The following is a 19,282-nucleotide window of genomic DNA, read 5'->3' as shown; positions in this document are numbered from 1 at the left end:
TTTCTCTCTGGACTTTTGTTTCTGGGAAATTACCATAAAGGCCTAAGGAGTTGCTTCAAGTCGACAGTGAGGTCCCAAACCTTGGGTCATTCTGTGTAGATGCCACCAAAGGGAGCCAACTGTGAGAACAGGACACCTCAAATTTGCATCAACCTAAGTCCATCCTTCTCTGTCCTGCCTCCTTTTCATTACAAAACACAAATCACGCCACCTCCTCTGGTACAGAACAAATTGACCTCTACCACCCCCTGGTGGATCATCAGAGTATGCTAGGTGAGTCCCTCCCTTTTGAAATCGCCACATGGGCCCCAAAGACTTACAGAACAAAGACTGCCTCTCACAAGCCTTCCACACTCTCATTCAGTGTACTGATTATTTAGAGCTGAAACATAATTTGCCCCCAAATGGTGCTAGCACTTTTTGCCTTTGTATTCCAACTTATTCTATTATTCAGACGTGGCATTCTCTATTGTAATTGCCTGGTTACTTGTCTGTTTCCCCAAATAGACTGTAAACAGTAGAAACCCGATAGCGCTGAGTGGTTTTCTTGAGGTCACGTACTCAGAAGAGAATCCCAGTATTAAGATCAGGTTTCTCTATGCATGGTCCGCTGTGCTGTTCATTTGCAGCTCTGTTTTGTGTTCTGAAATAGTTCTTTCTCAGAAGGAGCATTGAGAGAGTGGTGTACCAGGGCTCTGAAGACAGAAATTCTGCTCAGGTGAGCTCAGTCGCTCACCTAGCCAAGGTTCCTGAACAAGAATGGTGGTGTCTTCAGATGATGGCTGAGGTCGCTGTCCAAATCTAAATGTCCTACTTGAAAGGACTCTCATGAATTAACAGTTCAGAGAGAGAGAGAGAGATTTATCCATTCATCCCGCAAATATACATTTGTTTAACAAATATTTAATTCAGCATCTACTGCATGCCTGACTGGATGCCAGGTATGCAGGTAAACAAAAAATGCAGCTCCCTTGCCCACTGATAATTTATGTCTTGATTGTAGTGGGTTCACTGGCCAACATTTCTTACTAACGATCATGGATAAACAGAGTGATGGATCTGTCATCAGCATACTATCCTTTGAAGATTCCCTCATGTGTGGGTCTGTGTGTGTTGGGGTAGGTGGGAGAGGGAATGCTGGTGAAAACTGCCACATTCAAAATCACTGTCTGAAATTCCTAAAACCAACAAACCCAAATCAACAACAACAAGACAGGTTGGGTTCATCCAACACAGGTGTCCCCTCCCTGACAATGTGCTGTTTCCAAAATCAAGCCAGTTGTTGCTTGCTCCTGCCTAGATGCCAATAAGAGTGCCCCATTAGTGCCAATTTGTTTTTTGTAACACAGACACCTGTCACCAAAGAGCTTGACAAAAAATAACCAACTTAGTCACTGTGGATGTAAACTGGGCTTAAGCTAATCACCTCGAGGTAAACAGGAAGCCTTCAAATCCCACTGCAAACCCTCCCAGGGACCCAGCCCCTCTGCCCGTGGACAAACCTATGGTGCATTTCTGACTGATGGCAAGGCACCAACTGGCAATTGATTTTTTTTTCTCTAAATGCAAGTTATCAGCCTTTCCTTCCAGTCAGCTGCAGGCTCCCCCCTGGCAGTTCAAGACTCATAGGGATAATGGATTATCTTTTCTTTTAATAGCAAACCACCTTCCACTGAGATGGAATGAAAGTTGCTGGAGAATGAGAACAGATTTCTCCAAGAAGTCCTTTAACACTCTTTAGGAAACACCTCTAGTTCAAGTATTTATAAAAAAAAAAAAGAAAAGAAAAAGCCCTCAAAAACTCACCAGGTTTCTGCTGTGTGACTAAACCAGCCACCAGGGTTGTGCTGGTTACATCTGAATTAGCCCTGCGTGACAATCACTTTCAAACTCTTTTCCACCTCATGCCAGTGGATCTGTTCCCTGGGTGTGCAATTGCATGGGGCAGATGCCTTCCAAGGAGTTCTCAGACCCAGATTAAGAATGTGTAATGCATGGACAGAGGAGCTTGGCGGGCTACTCTGTAGGGTGGCAAAGAATTGGACACGAATGAGCACGCACACACCACACCAACAGGCAGGAGACTCAGTATGTCCTGTCCTTTGATAGAGGACCCATCTAGCCCACTGCACTATGAGGAGCAAAAAAGTCTGGAATCTGAACCTGCCACAGAAGGGGTTTCTTTTCTCCTCACAATGCTGTGCACTGAATGGCAGATTTCGTAACCTTCATTGTAAGGCGCCTCTCATTATGAGAAACCAAGCACAGAGCCTGGCTTCTAACTGGAGTATTTATAATGAAAATGGATTATATGCATCCTGTTTGCTAAGCAATTATCCCAAGGCAGGGATTGAGTCCAGATTTTTTGCCTCGCTGCCTGAGTGGCAGGCCATGAATAGACAGACAGGTATTTGCATGCAGGGTCTCTGACCTGGAGAAAATGTCAGAAGATTGAGAGCCTACAGAGAGAGCTGTAGGTGCATATTCTTTTGAAACGTGGCTGGGTTTTGCAGTCTATTCTTGGAAAAGGCAAAGAAAGGGGGAAAGAGTTTGAATTTGCTGTCTCTGTTTAAAGCTATCCTCCTGAGTCAAAGTGAGACCGTTTTGCTTTGCTCACCTTAAGTTTTTCATTAACTGGGAGTGACTCTGGCTCTTACCTTCTCAAGGAGATGAAATGAGCTTTATAGAGTCGATGGCAAGTGGTGCCTTCCCTGGATGTTTTACAAAACCCAGATCTGATCCTCTTAAGATAGGCCCTTTTTTATGAGAGAAGGCATTTCTCAGATGGTCTGGATCTAAATTTCCTCTCCTCCTCTTTGACTTGCTCAGCTCCTGCCAGGTGCCAACCAACGTCCTCTTTCTGATGCTGGTGTGCTGTTTCAGGGCTGTGCTTCCAGGCTGAAAGGAACCCTGCACTAGTGCACGCAGTACTTTGGGATCCTTCTGAGCAAGGATCTGCCAACATCTGTCATCTCCAGTCTCCCTTCACCCACCCTCTTCCTCCTTTATGATGAACTTGCATGCTGAGATGCATGTTGAGAGATGGCAGTAAAAAAAAAAATATGGACAAGGACCAGAGGGTGAAGTCTTAGAAGATAGAGGAGACTGACGGAGGCATTGCATCCCTACAGTGGGGGAGGGCTGCTCAGCTCCTAACACCTGTTTCACGAGAAATTATTTGCCTGGGGAATGTGTGCACGTCTTTGGTGTATCAATACAGTGGAACACTACTCAGTGATATAAAGGACTAAACCACTGATAGACACAGTAACATTAAAGAATCAAATTCATTATTCTAAGCCAAGGAATTTAGATGCAAAAAGCTCATACCAGAAAACTCTAGGGACCAAAATCTGGTCGAGTTTCCAGAACTAGGAATAGAGGGAGATGCTGACCTAATGGGTTGACTCGCCTTCCCAGTTTGCTTGGGACTGTCCTACTTATAGCCCAGAAAGCCTTCATCCCTGGTAACCACTCAGTCCCAGGCAAATCAGAACAGTTGGTCACCCTGGATCTTGACAAAGAGATAAAAGGGAAATTGCAGGGCGGTGTTGGGGCAGCGGGGAAGTTGGGAGGAGGAACTGCAGTTTTTAAAACTCCCACAACTATGCACTTACTGGTAAGTTTTACTCTGTGTAAATTATACCTTAATAAAAGGCTAGAAAAAAGTCTCCTACTCTTCCCCTGTCCATTCTTTAGAGAGTGAGCTCTCTACATGCAAGGGTTTTGTATCTCCCATGCTGTTTTCTGTCTCCCAGCATCTAGCGTTGCCTCTGCTGTGGTGTAATTTGCTCAAAGATTGTGTCCTGCTGTTTCTTCTCAGATGCTACCTGTCGTATTACCACCGATAGATTCCTTAAACAATCCGGAGTCTCTAAACATGGCATTTTCTCCATAGAAATACATAGAATTAAAGTTTTCTCTATTTCCTTTGGGTTGTGATTTGATAGCCAGGCTCTTAATATGAGACAGACCTATTAAGCAGTGCTTTCTAAATACAATAAGCATAGCAAATTCCTGGAGCGCTTGTTAAAAATACATATATAAGTTCCTGGAACTATATCTAGACCCACCAAATCTGAAGTTCCAGAAAAACAACCTAGAAATCTGTCTAGTTCACAAGTACTTATGATCAAGCATGGAAAGCCTAAAGACAGAAAACCTGGTGTTGGGAAGCCTCAGTACCAGGCTTCAAGTCTGGTCACATCCTCTTCCCTGGATCCCATGTCTTCCGCCTGCCAGAGTCTGTTGATGAATCACCCCCTCATTAATTCCATTTCACAAATATTTATTGAGCACCTACTCTGTGCTAGCGCTGTAGTGGTAAAAAATAAAGCAAACAAGTAAACACAGTACATTCAACCACTGATGGATGATGTGAAGGAAACACCACAGGGTGACATGACAGTGCCTGGACCACGTACTTCTTACACAGAACAGTCGGGAAGGGCGTGGTCTTCACTGATGCTGGCTCTGCCCTCAGGCAGATTCCTTGTGGGGAGCATAGTTAGAAAGCCACTGACCTATGTTCCAGTCCCAGTCTTGCCATAAGCAGCTGCCATGGACCAGCCTCAGTATCCTCATCTGTAAAACGAGGGGTAGATCTAGATGTTGAACTCTAAAGAGGCTTCTCAGCCTGACAGTCTATGTTTCTGCAGTTTATTGTTGTAATCAAATAAGGCGAATCTGATACATATTTAATGATATACATAATTGTTATTGTGCTGCATGATAATTAGCTATCAATGGTAAGCAGTTCACAAAAATGACTGCAATTAGCATTTTCTTATACACAAGCCAACCCAAGTTTTTGGTGTTTCTCACTTCTTGCTTTGCTATTCTGTAATTAGCATCAGGGTCCTCTATTCTTCTACACTATGTGTCATTCAACGAGAACCCATGTCCTTTTCTCTCACACACCCATACGGTGATATTGACACTTTAAACTATCAGGGTGGTTTATTATGTCTGGAGTTGTTGTTGTTCAGTCACTCAGTCAATGTTCAACTCTTTGCGACCCCATGGACTGCAGCACACCAGGCTTCCCTGTCCTTCACTATCTCCCAGAGTTTGTTCAAACTCATGTCCATTAGGTTGGTGATGCCATCCAACCATCTCATCCTCTGTCACCCTCTTCTCCTCCTGCCCTCAACCTTTCCTAGCATCAGAATCTTTTCCAATGAATTGGCTCTTTGCATCAGGTGGCCAAAGGATTGTAGCTTCAGCTTCAGCATCCGTCCTTCCAGTGAATATTCAGGGTTGATTTCCTATAGGATTGATGGGTTTGATTTCCTTGCAGATCAAGGGACTCTCAAGAGTCTTCTTCAGCACCACAGTTAGAAAGTATCAATTCTTTGGTATTCAACCTTCTTTAGGGTCCAACTCTCACATCCATACATGACTACTGGAAAAGCCATAACTTTGACTAGATAGATCTTTGTCAACAAAATGATGTCTCTTCTTTTTAATATGCTTTCTAAGTTCATCATAGCTTTTCTTCCAAGGAGCAAGTGTCTCTTAATTTCATGGCTGCAGTCACCATCCACAGTGATTTCGGAGTCAAGAAATAAAGTCTGTCACTGTTTCCATTTTTTTCCCCATCTTTTTGCCATAAAGTGATGGGACTGGATGCCATGATCTTAGTTTTTTGAATGTTGAGTTTTAAGCCAGCTTTTTCACTCTCTTTCACATTCATCAAGAAGCTCTTTAGTTTCTCTTCGCTTTCTGCCATTAGGGTGATATCATCTGCATATCCAGAGAAGGCAATGGCAACCCACTCCGGTACTCTTGCCTGGAAAATCCCATGGACGGAGAAGCCTGGTAGGCTGCAGTCCATGGCGTCTCAAAGAGTCGGACATGACTGAGCAACTTCACTTTCACTTTCATGCATTGGAGCAGGAAATGGCAACCCACTCCAGTATTCTTGCCTGGAGAATCCCAGGGATGGTGGAGCCTGGTGGGCTGCCGTCTATGGGGTAGCACAGAGTCAGACACAACTGAAGTGACTTAGCAGCAGCAGCATCTGCATATCTGAGATTGTTGATATTTCTCCCTGCAATCTTGATTCCAGCTTGTGCTTCATCCAGCCTGGCATTTTGCATGATGCACTCTGTGTACTCTGCATATAAGTTCGTCAGTCCTGAGACTGCTGTATTACTGCTTTCCTTTCCATCATCAAGGAGCTATTCATATAACAGCTGCTCTTGGCTCCTTCATCTGCTGTGTTGGGTGGTAGAAGGCCTAAGGACCAGAAGAAACCACAAAAGTTTAGACCATCGGAATTTTTTGAAAAGGATAGAAAAGCCAGCAGGGAAGACACTACATGACAATGAACCCAGATCCTCTGAGATTCTGGGAGTATCAGGGCAAGTGTGAGTTTGCTTGGGCTGCCAAAACAAAATATCACAGACTAGCTGGTTTAAACAACAGAAATGTATTTTCTCACGGTGCTGGAGGCTGGAAGTCAAAGGTCAAGGTGTCGGCAGGTCTGGTTCCTTCTGAGGCCCCTCTTAGCTTGCACATGGCACCCCCTTCTCTTTGTGGAAATTCCTTGTCTTGTAAGGACATCAGTCAGATTGATTGAGGGCCTATTCTAGAGACCTCATTTTAACTTAATGTTTTATTGATAAATACCTTCCCTCCCCCCCGCCCAAACACTGGTACATTCTGAGGTACCTGGGATTAGGACATCAGTATACAAATTGGGAATTAGAGGTGGGAACACAGTTCAGCAATAACTGAAGGGGAATTGTGAGGGAAAAATAACTTTCCAGATAACAAGAGTTAAAAAATGACAAGAACCAGGAATTCAGTCTTTCCTTCAGGTCTGGCAATTCCCAGAGCTTCTTTTGTAAGACTCCTGTACCACAAAAGCCATGCCCCCAGTTGGTGACTAGAGCCTAATTCACCTCTCAGAAAATCTCCCTTTCCACAAGCAAGAATGAAAGTCTTAAATGACCTCAAAAATAATACAAGTGAGTCTATATAGAAAACAAACAGACTCACAGACACAGAAAACAAATTTATAGTCACCAAAGGGGAAAGGTTAGGAGGGAGGGATAAATTAGGAGTATAGGGTTCAGTTCAGTTCAGTCACTCAGTCATATCCGACTCTTTGTGACCCCATGAATTGCAGCACGCCAGGCCTCCCTGTCCATCACCAATTCCCGGAGTTCACTCAGACGCATGTCCATCGAGTCACTGATGCCATCCAGCCATCTCATCCTCTGTCATCCCCTTCTCCTCCTGCCCCCAATCCCTCCCAGCATCAGAGTCTTTTCCAATGAGTCAACTCTTTGCATGAGCTGGCCAAAGTACTGGAGTTTCAGCTTTAGCATCATTCCTTCCAAAGAACACCCAGGGCTCATCTCCTTTAGAATGGACTAGTTGGATCTCCTTGCAGTCCAAAGGACTCTCAAGAGTCTTCTCCAACACCACAGTTCAAAAGCATCAATTCTTCGGTGCTCAGCCTTCTTCACAGTCCAACTCTCACATTCATACATGACCACTGGAAAAACCATTGCCTTGACTAGATGGACCTTTGTTGGCAAAGTAATGTCTTTGCTTTTGAATATGCTATCTAGGTTGGTCATAACTTTCCTTCCAAGGAGTAAGTGTCTTTTAATTTCATGGCTGCAGTCACCATCTGCAGTGATTTTGGAGCCCAAAAAAATAAAGTCTGACACTGTTTCCACTGTTTCCCCATCTATTTCCCATGAAGTGATGGGACCAGATGCCATGATCTTCGTTTTCTGAATGTTGAGCTTTAAGCCAACTTTTTCACTCTCCTCTTTCACTTTCATCAAGAGGCTCTTTAGTTCCTCTTCACTTTCTGTCATAAGAGTGGTGTCATCTGCGTATCTGAGGTTATTGATATTTCTCCCAGCAATCTTGATTCCAGCTTGTGTTTCTTCCAGTCCAGTGTTTCTCATGATGTACTCTGCATATAAGTTAAATAAGCAGGGTGACAATATACAGCCTTGACATACTCCTTTTCCTATTTGGAACCAGTCTGTTGTTCCATGTCCAGTTCTAACTGTTGCTTCCTGACCTGCATACAGATTTCTCAAGAGGCAGGTCAGGTGGTCTGGTATTCCCATCTCTTTCAGAATTTCCCACAGTTTATTGTGATCCACACAGTCAATGGTTTTAGCATAGTCAATAAAGCAGAAATAGATGTTTTTCTGGAATTCTCTTGCTTTTTCCATGATCCAGCGAATGTTGGCAATTTGATAGATACAAACTGCTATACATAAAATAGATAATTAGCATGGCTTTACTGTACAGCACTGGGAATATATTCAATATCTTATAATAATCTATAATAGAAAGTAATCTTAAAACATACACATGTATGTATGTGTGTGTGTTAGTCACTCCGTTGTGTCTGAGTCTTTGCAACCCCATGGACTGCAGCCCACCAGGCTCCTCTGTCCATGGAATTCTCCAGGCAAGAATACTTTAGTGGGTTGCCATGATCTTCTCCAACACATATATGTGTGTGTACACACACACACACACACACACACGTATATATAACCGAATCATGTTGCTGTACACTTGAAACTAACACAATATTATGAATCTTTTTAAAATACTTCAATTTTTTTAATGTTTTTTAAAAATCAAAATTTAAAAATTGGGAAAGTGAGCCCTCGGGGTGAGCAGGAATCCCTGGCAGCATGTGAATGTCCTTCCCTGTTTTCATAAAGAGAAGGCAGAAAGCTAAAGGTGAACATGGATGACTCTGCCATTGGTTGCACCGCCCATCAATCTTTGGTGCCAGCCAGCTCATGGCTAGATAGACAGGATGGAAAGCAGTGGCCCCGGGAGGTCAAGGATCTCATGTTCCTCCTATACTCTCTACATTTGCATCTGGGCCCCTGCCACCTTGAGGGCAACCTATGATGCTGAGTGTGAGATCTGAAAACAGAAACTCTAGAATGAGAGCTTCTAGCAAAGCCGTTAAAACCAGGCAGCAATGGAGGAAAGCCCCAGATCTCCCAAGACATTTTTCAAAGGGTCATGAGCATCAGCCTACACCCTTTACAGGTTGCATGAATCTGCTTCGCTCTCCCTGACCCTTCGCACAACCCGATAGACACGAGAGCACTTTGTCATGAACAGAAGCAGAAATATAAGCAAAGCAGTTTCAGAAACAGAATTGGGAAAGTATGAATATGTACTGCTAGGAAAGGGTTTTACTTTAATTTGGTGTCTTAATATTATAAGCTTTTTTCTCTTCTTTTCTTTAAATCCTGGCTCAAAAAAACAGGAGACCTGGGTTTCAATTTTCCTGCTCTATTGCCATGTCAATGAACAGGTCATGTACCCTCTGTGAGCGTGGTTTCTGATCCTTAGCTTAAAGGAACTGGAAAGCTTGTGCTCTGAGATCTCACTAGGATATTTTCTTCTGCAAATATATGTTGACAAAACAGGAACTGATCCAAATAATTAACAGAGATAAGCTTAATTACTGTTGTACATTTTTGGTCAGATATCTCAGTTAACTTATATGTACTGAAGTCTCATGTTCTGAGGAAACTCGTGATTACTCATCTATGAAATGGGGATGTATTTGTCTCACTAGGTTTTCCACTGATGAAATTAAATAAAGGCTGTAAATGAGACGATGGCTGATGCACAGCAGAGGCTGAGTAAGTGTTAGTTCTTTTCTTGTTAACCCTGGTAATCCCCTTGGTGCCTCGTTTGGTTGATGTGCAGTTAACAATTTACAGCTTGTGAAACCAGCCTGGAGATACCACTCTGGTAAGAACCTAATGCAAATACAGACCAAAGGGACTAAGATGTGCCAATAAGGTAGTGATGAATTTGTCTACACTTTCTGACATGACACAAGATATAGCTATGCTTAAGCACATTTACTCAGGATTTCCATAAACTCAAACTCCACCTATCATTTAAAAAATATTTTTGGCAGGACCTCGTGAGCTACAGTGATGATGCAGATGGCCTGGCAAGGGTCAAGCCCTGGAAAAAAAAAAAGTCCAGGTGTTTATCAGTAATATTTGAAGTCCACCTGTGTTCAAAGGGACAGATGCGAGGGTATGATCAGCAGCAGCATAATCATTGAGTCCTTGAGAACTTTATTAGTTATTCATTTTATCATCACAACTCTTCCAAGTGGTATTGATATTCCCACTTTTTCTAATAAAGGACTTATTGCTATAAGAGTTTAAGTATCTTATTCAAGGTCATAGAGTTAGTGAACAAACAGTAATTCCTGAATTTGAACATTCAACTCCTTTTCTCCAAAGTCCTTGTATGCTCTACTTCAGTGTTGAGCAGTCCAGGAGCAGGGAGCCTTTTAGAAACAGACACTGGCATTTGGGATATTGGTCAGTTGGTACTGTGCGATCAAGGCACTAATCTTGGGTCAAGACCAGACTCCAGAGTTGGATAAGGATCAGGTAAAAAACAAGTGTGTCCCTGGACAGATTACTAAGGCAGGATCTCAGACACACATCCCCTGGCAAAGGCAAGGTAGAGTTCCCCTCCACAACAGGGCATAGAAAGAATCTAGGGACAAGAAAGAACTTTATGGTGAGAGTTAAGATAAAAAAAATCTGAAGCAAATAAGTGGCCTGAATGAGTCAATGCTCCAACATTTGGGGCAGAATCTCCTCACACACTGACAGCAATATCTCCTAGAACCTCCATGGACCTGAATTTACCAAAGGATGAGAAAAGTAGACAGAGGTGAAAGGTTCCTTTCTAGGAAGAGAGAAACGTTCCAAAAGAATACAATTCTGGTTCGCTGGAAGTTTGGGTGATCAGACCTGGTGTGTCTTCAAAGGATTTGAGAGATGAGCTTTGATGCCATCTGTTGTACCTTAATAATCCCAAGAAATAAGATCTGTGTTCCCTTCTTTGCATTAAAGAGGGCTTTCCTAAGAGCTTCAGAGAATCCTCTGTTTCTTGGCATAACACATAACTTAAACTGAACCTTCTTAATGCCCATCTCAACATAGTATCCTACAAAAACTGGCATTCAAATAAGTATTGAAGAGTAATTTAAATATTTGCTGAAATCCATCAAAAGCACCAAAGAAGTATATGAAATCTTATGGCATGAAAAGATCCTAAAGATCTTCACCTGTCTTTCTCCTCAAAGTCCTACTTTTTGCTGTTGCAGCTTACCTCCTTCCAAATATTTTTTCTCCCCTCCTCCCAAAAAAATCCCCACCCATGGTGGATGGCAGAAAGGAGAAAGCTGTAAATAATATGCAGCATTTAATATTTTGTTCTCATCACAGAAGTTCCAGGTGAATTGTGAACAGAAAGCCAACCAGTGCTGGGAGACCCGCTAGCTATTGTTTAATCACCTGGGTTTACTCTGTTCCATTTTGCCTTCAAAGTATCTCCCTCGATTTCCACCAAATAAATATACTCATTCATTTGATCAACTGAACATCTAGTAAAGTCTTGATTTTGCACAGTGCACAGTGAGGTGAGAGATATATGACAGAAGTCCTGCTCTCAAAGAACCTAGAATTAAACAGGAATGACAGAACATACCCCAAATCACTACAGTAAATTATATTAAGTGACTGGCCCATAAAATGTGGATTAAGATTCAGGATCTTCTGGAGGATTAACTAAAACCAATCACACAGTATACTTACTGCCTACTCCTACTTCTGTTCTTAAGATATACATGGAGTCTTCTTGTTCTTTTTCTTTTTGTATTTTCTAAACATATTTCTCCAGTGATATCATCTTAAAGGAAAATGAAATTAGATCAAAATGGACTTAAGTCCAGACCTGAGGAAAAAAATGCACTAAAAGAGAAGACTAAGAACTATGTTTGTGAAAGAATGAACCATCTGACTGATAGCCTGGGGAAGATATCTAAGAACCCTTAAGAATTTTATATTATCAGTTGATCTCTCTGATCTTGTCTCCACAATGACTAGCACCAAGATAATTTCTAGAAAATAATATGATCATATCTCATTTAAAATGTCTTAACTGCTTTTGAGATTTCCCCTTGTCCTCTGGTTATGTCCAGATGCCTTAACATGACTCAGAAGTTCATTTTTTAGTAGAAAAATGAACCCTCTACCTCTCTAGCCACATATTGTGTCACTCATCATTCCCAGCATCTTCTCTGCTTCAGTGCTTCTTAATCATTTGTAGAAGTGGGTAACTTCTATATCCTGAGCTCACCCCGTTCGTGTCTTTATTACCTTGGACTCTAATTGCCTTTTCCCAAGTTATTCGCCTCCCAGACAATAAGCACCATGCAAAAGTGAACTAGTTCTACCATATTCATCACTGATCCCTCAGAGCCTATCTCTGTGTCAGAAAGTAGTAAATATTTCATGAATATTGCTTGAGTGTGTAACTTAAAAACATAAGGGAATCATGACTTGTCTTGAGTTGGGTTCCTTGGAAACATATTCTGAGGCAAAGATTTTCAAGCAGAAGGTTTATTGGTAGTAGCTGTAGTAGGGCTTTCCAGTGGGAGACATCAAAATGTAATGTAATATGGATCCCATAAGAAGTTCTTAAGCTGAAACAATCCTTCAGCATTTTCCCTACTAAAAGCAGAAGGACCAAATCTTTGTACCTAATTATCAAAAGCCAGCTGCCTCCAAGGAAGAAGTGTCACCTTGGGTGATTCACCCCTTTGGATAAGGGCAATTCCTACAAAAGAATTAAGTTGTGAGTCCTCAGCATCTAGCTCTCCAAGCAGCTGGTCTTGGATAGGAATTTAAACCATGGTCTGCAGTGTCTGCTGCATTTCCCTTTCACCTGCAGCACAAGGCATGGATGCTTCAACTCCCTAAACTCTGAAAGTGTCCCTCTGCCCTGAAACCCATCTAATTACAACCTCCACTGCTCAACTGCTGGTGGAGTGAGCACCAGTACCACTACCAATCACATTCATTTATCCATTCAATGAGTGTTTGTAGAGTGTCTACTACATGCCAGGGGTTATTCAAAGTATAGAGCATTCATCAGAACATAAAACAGACAAAAAGACCCTGTTTTCTTTGAGCTTTCATTCTAGAGAGAGACAATTAGAAAAGTAAAAAGTGGAGCAGAGTGTCATAAATACTATGGAAAAAGTAAAGCAGAAATAGAAAATAGGGAGTGCCAAGATTTGGGGGAGGATGAGTATTTTAATAGTAAATAGAGTAGTCAGGTAAGGTCTCACTAAGAAGGTGATGAGTGAGTGAAGTCATTTAGATATTGGAGTGAAGTCATTTAGATATTGGAGGAAAAGCTATGCAGGTAGAGAGGGTAACAAGCACAAAGGCCCTGGAGTAAGAGCAAGCCTGAATGTGAGAAAATAACCAGAAAGCTAATGTTCCTGGGAAAGCGTAGAGTTAGATCCCAGTGGGAAGTGAGGTCAGAGAGAAATGAGGGGAGGGGCAGGTCATAGGTCATTGTAATGACTTTGTCCTATACTGTCCATGAGTTGTGAGGCCATGAAAATTTTGAGTATAAGGCTAAGAAGATATGACATATTTTAAAGGATCACTGTGATTCTTGTTGGAAATAAGTATTAATATATGGGGAAAGAGAAGGTGCGGGAAGCCAGTTAAGAAGCTATTAACATGTTCCAAATGCCAAAGAGCGGGGACTTGGGCCAAGGCAATAACAATAGAGATGTTGAGAAGTGGTTAGATTCTGGAAATACATTGAAGGGAGAGCTGGATGGGACACAGGTTATGAGAGGAATCAAGGATTTGAGTCTTAACAACTAAAAGAATAGGGTCTCTATTTACTGAGATGAGCAAAAGAATCTCAGTGAGGGCAACAACTTTGGGGGAAGATGGTTAGTTCAGTGTTGGCCATTTTAAGTTTAGAGATGCCTGTTGGACATCCAAATGGAGATGTTGAATATATATGATATGCTCGGGAAAAGTCCCAGACTAGAAATAAGAATGATGAGAGCCATCAGCACACAGATGATCTTTAAAACCATGGGACTAGATGCTATCAGAAAAAAAATGAGTGTAGAGAGGAGAGAAGAGGATGATTTTAAAGACGGGGCCCTGGGGCATCACACAAATGGCATTATGATGCATAGCTTCCTGCCTCATTCTCACTGTGTACCATGAGAACCTGCATTTGGATGGAAATGCATCTTCCACCATATCCAGCATGGCTATAAGAACTTGGGCTTGAGAATGGGATATACCGATGGTGGAATACAGTCTCTGACATTCACTATGGTTATTAAGTTATTGGTTCTAATTCTTCACTTGCCTGTATTAGTATTATATATCCACCCCTTTACCATGGCCCTACGGTGTGATATATGTCCTCTACTCTCTTGGGCTTGGCCTTGTGCCCTGCTTTTTCCAGTGAGTTTTAGTGGTTGTGATATATGCAGAGGCTTGTATTGTGCTTGTGTGGTTGGAATTGCTCTGCCATTGGCATGAGAAGAAATACTTTGGGTACCATGAACCTGCTGGAGAAGGGCATGGCAACCCACTCCGTATTCTTGCTTGGAGAATCCCATGGACAGAGGAGCCTGGTGAGTTACAGTCCATGGGCTGCACAATCTGAAACGACTAAAGCAACTTAGCATGCACGCACCATGACCCCAAGCCTGGGAGTCAGAATAAGATACATGTGGCAAAGCCACCCTAGCCTCCTCATAGGCAAGTAAGAGATATGCTTATTGTTGTAAGCCAGTGTGATTTTATACTTGCTTGTTATGCAGAAATAACTGACTGATACAATCCTGACCTGTTAGTTGTGTGGTTTTGTAGCCATGTTTTCTTTGCCCATAGAGGATTGAATATGTCCCCTCTTACTGAGTTGTACTGAAATTGAAGTGAAATAATGTACAGTCCTGACACAGGCCCCAAGGATATTGATTAACTTATCCTTGGCCCCCTCCAGAGTTGATGGTCAACTTTTCCTTGCTAGCATCAGTTCTAAGACTAGTAAGATTTTTGTCAAAAAAGTCACCCCTGCCAAATGAAAGGGGTGGGTATCCAAGGTGATTTGTCAGTTGCTTTCATCATTTAGAATTGTAACACAAGCCACAGCAATATAATTTCTTAGGTTCCCTGATAAACAACTAGAACCATAAACACCAGCAAATCTAGTTCCATTGTTTCTTCATGGGACCTCCTATCTTTAGAAATACCAATATAAGCCTGTTTCAGCAGTGCACTTAGCATACCCCGTGTCCCTTGAGAAATAACTGGCTTTTGTTTTTGATGAGCCAGAATGCATGCACACGTGCATACTATGCAGTACACACTGCCCTTCATCAGCTCAGGCTTTTGTTCATCAAAATAATAGAAAGTAGTGGCATAAAGCCATTCTCTGAGAAATAATTCATTACAAACAAAATCATCCAAATGCCAGTTCTTCTGCCCTCAATGACCTTCAACAAGTGAGCCCCCAAAGACTCACCTGCAGCATTCAGGGAGGCAGTAACACAACATCAACTCCAACAATGCTTATTGCCTCTCTGGCTGTCACTCGCCTTGGCTAATCCTTTTTACGCCTTTATTTTCTGAGGCTGACCTTTAATACTTGTAATCAAAATGTAAACAGTTCAACAGTTCAAGTAGCTTTCTTTGAGGCTGTGGTGATAAGCTGGGTAATACTTCACCAAACACCCTCACCTTTTCAGGTAAAGCTCGAAGAGAAAGTTGGACCAAGGCCTTTGTATATATCTGGACATCTAGTCTATGGAAAAATTAATCAACTATAGGGGAGAAAAGAGCTTCTTGCAGGTATGATTTCCAGTTTGCAGAAATAGGACATATGATGAATATCCATTTCTTTATTTTCTTAAACCCACATAGCACGGCAAGAAATTGAGTCCAGTCATTAATGGAATTCATCTCAGGATTAGGCTGAGGTCTTAAGGACTCACAAAAGGCCAAGATATCAGAATCGGTCCATGCTGGGTACCACCTGAATGCCTCCTTTCCCAGCCTACATCCTGATGAAACTCTTGATCTCAGCTGCCTCACATATGTGATGCCTTAGAGTCTTTGCCAAGGGCTGGAACCCCAGTGCCTGGGTTCTAGCCTTTCATGGTACATGTGGCTGCCTCCTCAGAGGCCTTGTAGCTTGCTCTGGGATTGGCCACAAAGAGGACACGAGTCCTGGATTCCTCCCATGTAACTCTTACTGCTCCTTCTGACTCAGTCTGACCTCTGACCTCAGCAAAGTTTGACCTTTCTCCTTCCAATTATCCTCAAAGACTGCCTCTCTCCTCTAGCTTCTCTAAGAGTATTTAGTATCTCCCCAACACGTTTTACTTAAATAAATAAATAAATGACAGAAAAGGACAAAGTCCTGCCAGAGTCCTTTACTCAGTAGAAGATTCCATATGCAGGTTGGGTTGAGAATAGGGGAAGAAGAATAGAAATCAACATCTCAGAATATCACCCTGCCCAGGTCGATTGTTTTATTTTATCTAGAACATTTGATTCCTTCAAGGAAAAACTAGAGTGGGTGGCTGAGCTGTGGACATATGGAAGTGGAGAAGAAAAACTGGATATAGAACCTGCCTCCTAAATGTAATGTTAGAAATTGTCTTAGCCTGGGTTTTCCAGAAAGCAGAGCCCAAGCAAAGGCTTGTGCAGATGACCACTAAGAAGGGCACTCCAGGGAAGCTTGAGTGAGGGGCAAGGAGAGGGCGTAGGGCAGCAGGAGGGCCCGTAGGAGCCACTGTTGAGCTGCCCACCTGAGTGGACTCGGTCTCACCAGGTCATCCCTGAAGAGGCTAGATGAACTCCGTCTCAGCATCTTCCATCTTGGAGGGGAGAGAAGAGGAAAAGCACTCACCACTTCCCATTGACCAAAACTCACCCCATGGGGTGTAAGTCCTCCACAGTTCCAGCTGTGCACACATGGAGCCAAGCACCAGGGTCCACATCTGGACTTTTGTGGAAAAACCCTGGTGCTGGAGCCAAGAGGCTCTCAGGTGACCCCTTTGTGGAGTTAGTTGGAACCCACGGAGCTGGTCACCTCAGAGATATCTGGAACCTGAAACAGATGAGGCCAAGACCACCTGAGGGGTTGCTGAAGATGCCCAGCATAGTAATGCATGAGGGTATGCTAAAAGGAACCGAGTTTTAACATATGAAGATGGTTTTATATGTATTTTTATATATTATAAGCACATACAATATATAATATTCATAAATGATATGTAAATAATATGACTATATAAAATGACGTATTTAGAATGAACCCCAAAATATAAATGTAGTACATAATGGGCTTCCCAGTCAGCTCAATGGTAAAGAATCCACCTGCAAAGGAGAAGCAGGTTCAATTCTTGGGTTGGGAAGATCCCCTGGAAAAGGAAATGGCAACCCACTCCAGTATTCTTGCCTGGAAAATACCATGGACAGAGGAGCCATATACTACTTTCTAAATCTAAACTAACATTGTCTTTGTCAAAGTTGCTGTTTATTTATTCATTCACTTGGGTTTTTTTTTAAATTTTTATTAGAGTATAGTTGATATATAATGTGTTAGTTTCAGGTTTACAAAAAAGTGATTCAGTCACATATGTATGTGTGCAACATATATATTTTCTTTTTCAAATTATTTTCCATGATAGGTTATTACAAGATATTGACAACAGGTCCATGTGCTATACAGTAGGACTTTGTTGTTTACTTTATGTTTCGTAGTTTGTATCTGCTAATCCCAAACCCCTAATTAATCCCCCCTCTTTCCCCTTCGGTAACCATAAATTTATTTTCTATGTCTGTTAGTCTGTTTCTGTTTTGTAAATAAGTTCATTTGTATCATCTTTTTAGATAAGACATATAAGTGATATTGCATGATATTTGTCTTTCTGTAACTGAATGACTTCATTTTAGTATGATAATCTCTAGGTTCATCATTCATTCATTTGTATTTGTTGAAAGTCCTTGTTCAAGGATGATGCCATCAGAAAAAATATTTGTGAAACTTCCAAAATTACCTTAAAGTTCAGCATTGAATTCTTTTAGTATTTTTAACCATTTAAACTCTTTCTTTTTGTAGTTCCATTTGACTTCTTGTGAATTGTCAGGAGCAAAAATATTCAGATCAAGAAATGGTGGGATATCCTTCTCCTTGAAAAAGAAGCCGTAACTCCAGTTTTAGCAGTAATGTCAGGCCGCGGAAAGCAGGGAGGCAAAGCTCGGGCCAAGGCCAAGTCGCGCTCATCCCGCGCTGGCCTTCAGTTCCCCGTAGGGCGAGTGCACCGCCTGCTGCGCAAAGTAAATTTAAAAAAAAAAAAAAAGAAAAGAAATGGTGGAAAGTCAACAGGAATTGTAAGGTATTAGTCAAAACAGAGATGCCAATACAAAAAAAAAAAAGAAAGAAAGAAAAAGATGGGTTCCTTGTAGGATTTGGAAATAAGACTCGTATAGAAAATGTAAAAATTATTAAAGGAGTATGTGCATTTTCTCTATTTTATTTTGGGTTGTACTGGGTGTTCGTTGCTTTGCATGGGTTTCCTCCAGTTGCCATGACCAGGCTCTACTCTCTAATGCAGTGTGGGCTTCTCACTGTGGACACGTCCCTGGTTGCAGAGTGTGGGCTCCAGGCACGAGGGCTTCAGCAGTTGCAGCACATAGGCTCAGCTGTTGCAGTGTGTGGGCTTAATTGCTCCTCAGCATGTGGGATCCTCCCAGACCAGGACCCAACCCATGTCCTCTGCATTGGCAGGTGGACTCTTAACCACTGAACCACCAGAGAAATCTCTCTTTTTGTGCATTTTAGAAAGTAGCATTTACTTATATTTTCTAAGACTCACCTCTTCTTAATGTGAGAAGCACTACTTCGGAGGAGAGAGCAAGATAAGTGCTAAGTTTCTTTCTTTGTTATCTTCCCTCTTATTCTAGGACATATCAGGAAGCTATGACAATCCTAAAAATGCTGACATTTTTCTCACTTAAGAATGATGATAGAAATAAAAGAAACTTCTTCTTTCTCAAAAAGTATACAAGCAACTTTATAGTCTCCTTCTAAAATGGAAAATAGCTTGAATTGGAGACTCCAGATGACAGTTTATTATCTTTGCCAAAAAAATTTTTTACAGAGATAATTCACCAAAAACCCCCAAAATGTTCTAAAATTTGAAGTGAAGTATAATAACAACTTTAAAAATTATATCCAGTATATTTTATGCTAACCAGTCATTCTGTTGGTCTTTTCCACAATATCAATATGCACTTTGAACAGTGTATTTGAGAATCTTGAAAATTATGTGCTCTTATTCTGCAAAAGAGGAAATGAGGGCCCAGCAAGAAGATAAATCTTAGCTAAAGTC

General features: G+C 41.8%; 1 long non-coding RNA gene across 7 annotated transcripts in view; it reads left to right on the top strand.

The window, feature by feature from the left end:
- The window catches only part of LOC147366967 (uncharacterized), a 216,109-nt gene extending 197,692 nt beyond the window's left edge, over window positions 1-18,417 (top strand). For 5 of the 7 annotated variants that reach the window (XR_015169649.1, XR_015169651.1, XR_015169647.1 and 2 more), the window contains 3 exons: window positions 9,590-9,656; window positions 15,629-15,731; window positions 18,010-18,417. This is a non-coding gene — a long non-coding RNA (uncharacterized LOC147366967). The remainder of the gene's footprint in view (window positions 1-9,589; window positions 9,657-15,628; window positions 15,732-18,009) is intronic. The other 2 variants (XR_015169653.1, XR_015169650.1) reach the window with 1 other exon arrangement.
- Window positions 18,418-19,282: the final 865 nt, after the last annotated feature.

The sequence above is a fragment of the Bos grunniens genome, chromosome 8, assembly GCF_055505025.1.
Source record: "Bos grunniens cultivar Pamir isolate PY7600 chromosome 8, Bosgru_T2T1.0, whole genome shotgun sequence".
Classification (NCBI taxonomy): Eukaryota; Metazoa; Chordata; class Mammalia; order Artiodactyla; family Bovidae; genus Bos; species Bos grunniens.
Note: the sequence above shows the minus strand (reverse complement) of the source record. Positions and strands in the feature narration are given on the sequence as shown.